The 5,030-nt window shown below is 35.3% G+C and overlaps 1 non-coding gene across 1 annotated transcript; it reads right to left on the bottom strand.

Moving 5' to 3' along the window:
- Window positions 1–4,683: 4,683 nt before the first annotated feature.
- On the bottom strand, window positions 4,684–4,774 carry LOC149256685 (small nucleolar RNA R64/Z200 family). The gene has a single exon (XR_016267807.1). It is a non-coding gene; the product is annotated as a small nucleolar RNA R64/Z200 family (small nucleolar RNA).
- Between the last annotated feature and the right edge of the window lie 256 nt (window positions 4,775–5,030).

Below are 5,030 nucleotides of genomic sequence, written 5' to 3'. Positions count from 1 at the left end.
TACCGGAAACCTTTTCGCGTGAAACGAAAGGGGTTCCTCACTGGAACAGATGCTCTCAACACAACAGAGCAGTCCTCTCAGCCTGAAAGCAGTCAGAAACAGTAGATCTAGGAAACCGTAGTCGGATGCAGTTCTACCGGCTTCAGATTTGGATCACCAACGGACGCGGCCCTCAAATAGCTCTGATACCATGTAGGAATTTACAGGGTAAGTTCCTCAGACAGAACACCAAAGGACACCGCTCACAAACAGATCACAGATCAATACACCAGTATTTTGACGTGGTTAAAACCCTCAAAGAGGGAAACAGTCCACGGCCTGAGCCAACGTAGCCACTTCAGGCAATTTATTAATAAAATAATGAAAATTTACATATGCTTCTCTCATAGACGGATTACCCTACAAATGACCCTCCATGCTCTTTAAATAGAGATCATGGACCAATCGGGTGTTAAGCCACAGATCAAGTGTCAGTAATACAGAGGAGAGAATGAACCGTCGGATCACTACATATCGTGACCGTCAGATTGTAAGTTACAAAATGTACATAGTAAAGGAACACACTTTAAATAACTCTATACCTAACTCTATACTAGACCAAGTTGTACTTAACTATTTCCTATGTGTCGGAATATCCTAACATGAATTTGCCTAATGGACAAGAGAGACAGATCCAAAATGTGATGTATGTTCCTGATATCAAAAAGAATTTAATATTGTTTCTACTATTGCTGACCAAGATTTGAAGGTGGAATATGCTAAATCACAGTGTGTAGTGAAAGACATTCAAGATCAGTACAAGGTTATTGCCACAGGTACCAGAGTTGGAGGCTTGTATAAGTTGGATGTGACCAAGAAAAGTCATAAAGCATTGGCATCTACAACAATATCAACAGTAGATTTATGGCATCAAAGGTATGGACATCTAAATCACAAAGATTTAATGCTACTTCAAAAGAACACAATGGTTGAAGGTCTTCCTATCTTGAAGAATGATCATGTTGAATGTGAAGCATGTGTACTTGGCAAACAACATAGGGAGTAATTTCCTATACATAAAAAAAAAGGCAAAGGGAAATACTTGAATTAATTCATACTGATGTGTGTGGACCTATGCAAACTAGATCTATTGGTGGAGCATGGTATTTTCTTATTTTTGTGGATGATAGATCTAAGTATACATGGGTTTACTTCATAAGAAAGAAGAGTGATGTTTTTGGGTACTTTAAAGAGTTTAAGAGTATGGTGGAAAAACAAACTGGTAATTGCATCAAAATTTTGAGGTCCGATCAGGGGGGAGAATACAAATCAAGAGAATTTAATCAATATTGTAAAAACAATGGGATTCTACAACAATTTATAGTGCCACATACACCTCAGCAAAATGGAGTTGCTGAGAGGAAAAATAGAACACTAGTTGAATGTGCACATAGTATGCTTCAAGGTAAAAATATCTCTAATGGTTTTTGGGCTGAAGCTATTAATACTGTTGTTTATTTGAAAAATAGGAGTCCAACCAAAAGTTTAGAGCTTAAAACACCTTTTGAAGCATTTTATGGGTACAAACCAAAAGTGAGTCATTTAAGAGTTTTTGGTTGCAAGGCATTTGCTCATATTCCAAAAGATGAAAGAAGAAAACTTTATGCAAAGTCAATTAAGTGCATATTTATTGGTTATTGTGATGATCAGAAAGCATACAAGTTGTTTGATCCCAGTACTCATAGACTTCTTGCAAGTAGGGATGTGATGTTTCATGAGAATGCAAATGAAGGTGATAAAACGAATAATACTAGTGTATGGCATGATATTGATGATTATGTCAAATTAGATACAAGTGTTGAACAAGAACAGGAACAAGCACAGGAACAGTTACAAGTTCAAGAGCAAGTAGCATCAAGCAGTGATGACACTCCAAGGGGAGGAGAGGAGACTCCACAAAGCCGAAAGAAAGATGAAAGAAGTAAAACTCGAAGAAGGTCATCACGTCAAAGTCAAGTACCTATAGGGTATAAAGATTATGCATTAATGTCTCTTGTTATGAATGTTGTAGAACCTTCAAGCTATGATGAAGCTAAAGAATATGAAGAATGGAGAGATGCAATGAATGAAGAATATAACTCTATAATGAAGAATGACACATGGGAACTAAAAGAATTACCTAAAAACAAAGTTCCCATAGGATGCAAATGGCTTTATAAATCCAAGTTTAATGTTGATGGAAGTATTGATAAACATAAAGCTAGATTGGTTGCAAAAGGATATTCACAAAAGGAGGGAATTGATTATGAAGATATTTTTGCACTTGTAGCTAAGTTGAACACAATTAGAATCATGATTGCACTAGCTACAAAATATAATTGGAAAATGCATCAGTTAGATGTCAAATCTGCATTTTTGAATGGTGAGTTAAAAGAAGAAGTTTTTTTGGTTCAGCCTGAAGGGTTTGTAAAACAGGGACAGGAGCATCTGGTTTGCAGGTTAAAGAAAGCTTTATATGGTTTGAAACAAGCACCAAGATCATGGTATGTGAAAATTGATTCTTTCTTTTATGAGAAGCAAAAATGATCCTAACTTGTACATCAAGGAAGAAGAAGGAAGAATGTTGCTTTAATATTTATATATGTTGAAGATCGTATCATAACAGGAAATGCATGCAAGTTGATTGAAGAAATTAAAAATCAGTTGTCACATGTATTTGAGATGAAGGATCTTGGTGAATTGCATTATTGTTTAGGTCTTGAAGTTTGGAGGGAATTTGGTAAGACACTAATCACACAAAGCAAATATATAAGGGAAATCCTTAAAAGATCCAATACGACTGAATGCAAGGCAACATCTACTCCTTTAGAACAGAATGTCAAATTGTGTAGTGACGATGGAACCAAAGAGGTGAATGGAACTATGTACCGTCAACTGGTGGGAAGTCTAAATTATCTCACCACTACCAGGCCAGATATAGCATATTCTGTCAGTATACTTACTCAGTTCATGGCTAAGCCTTGTGAAAGCCATTGGAAGGCAGCAAAGAAAGTCATTCGATATCTGAAAGGAACACTTAATTTTGGTATTATGTATACTGACAAATTTGATGTTGAATTGGCAGGTTATTCTGATTCTGACTGGGCTGGAAATCTAGATGATAGGAAATCTACTACTGGATATGTGTTCAATATTGGTTCAGGACCAATATCATGGAGCAGTAAGAAACAACCAACTGTTTCATTGTCATCCACTGAAACTAAGTATAAAGCATTATGCAGTGCTAACTGTGAAGCAGTATGGCTTAGAAGGATACTTGAAGATGTTGGAGAAACACAACAAGCACCTACAATAATCAGATGTGACAATCAAAGCACTATCAAATTGGTAAACAATCCTATATATCATGCAAGGACTAAACACATTGACACACAACATCATTTTGTAAGAGAAAAATTGCAATCAAAAGAAACTGACTTATCATATTGTAATACAAATGAAAATGTGGCTGACATATTCACCAAGCCTCTTGGAAAGGCTAAATTTGAAATGTGTAGAAGTAATTTGTGGGTTGTAGAAAAGCCAAATTATGTTGTAAGCCTAGCTGAGACTTAGACTAGCAGGCAAGTTAACAAGTATATCGTGATTAAGGGGAGGTGTCAGGTAGTAATCACGAACGGCGCCGCTCATTGTTCAGACGACGCTAATCACTGTTAGGTAGTAAAGACATTCGACGCAGTTATTGCTCCTCTGTGGCTGAAAACCTCTATAAATTGCAGTGTTTAGTAATGAATTGATCAAATTTTGGTGTGGATTTTGTTCTCTGTCACCCTTATTTATGGAACAACAAGTGACCTTCCTTGACCAATTCGATAAAGGTGGTGTTGCATATGATTCTCGACTTTCGATCCGATGACGAGGTCAACCTGTCCTTAAACAAACGGCTTGCATGGACCACAGGTACCTACTAGACTTACCAAAAAGTGAAGGTTTTATGTTTTTTAAATTTTAAATTAATAGAAATTGCCAACATCTTAATGGGGAACTAATCAAATCATAGTAATGGCTCATCTTCAAGACACGAAAGAAATGATTGAATAATCTGAACAAATTTAGATTTCTCATCTCATCATTTGCCCTAGATAATGGAGATGAGCCACACGTGTTGAATCCAAACATTACTCATCATCCACACGCATTGAATCCAAACATTACCCAAAATAAAACAAGTGTCAAATCTAAGCTTTTAACCGAAAAGAACACTATTATTCATTCACTTATTTATAATTACAACCCAACTAACTTCCCAAAAACAAACTTTCAAAAGCGTAATCCATCATATTTTTTAAGAGATATTAAAAAAAAAAACCAAACAAACCATTGCAAATCAAAGGCAAAAACAAATCAAAAGAATCACAATTCAACCTCGCCACTTCGGTATATAAAATCAATTCATAGCATTACAACAAAATGCACTTTAAGACTAATCGCTCTAGTAGTCGATCCAACATTCATCTTTTCATCAAATGGCCTTACATTCTCCTCATAAGGAGCTCGCCCACCCATCTATATGTATGTGTCTATGACAATTAATCCACTAACTATAATAATCAATGCATGAAAACAAACAACAGAACAGAGATCCAATATAAAACATATGAAAGCCATAGCAGAGGTAATAAAACAACCGACAATACTTTACTTATTCTGCTCATAATGAACATATGTCTCATCGATGGTGTCCATCTCCGAAGTCCAACATGTGTAATATTTGTAACATTCATCATGGCTAAAAACCCACAACGAAAAATCCCAAAAACTAGCTCTCATATGAAATTCTATTATAAAATTATTTTTGGGAAATAAGATTTATTATAAAATTATTATTGAAAATGAGACTCTTCGCACGTTACACGAAGGTGGCTCTTTTTTTTAATATTTAAAATTATTTTTTGGAAATAGGATTACTATTAAATTATTATTGAAAATGAGATTTTTGGAATATTTGATGGTGGTGCCTTTTTCTGCAAAGCAATTGATAAATATGTTTT

This window comes from Pinus tabuliformis, chromosome 7 (assembly GCF_031772625.1).
Source record: "Pinus tabuliformis cultivar Carrire ecotype Pingquan chromosome 7, CPIR1, whole genome shotgun sequence".
Lineage (NCBI taxonomy): Eukaryota > Viridiplantae > Streptophyta > Pinopsida > Pinales > Pinaceae > Pinus > Pinus tabuliformis.
This window is presented reverse-complemented; position numbering and strand designations above follow the sequence as displayed.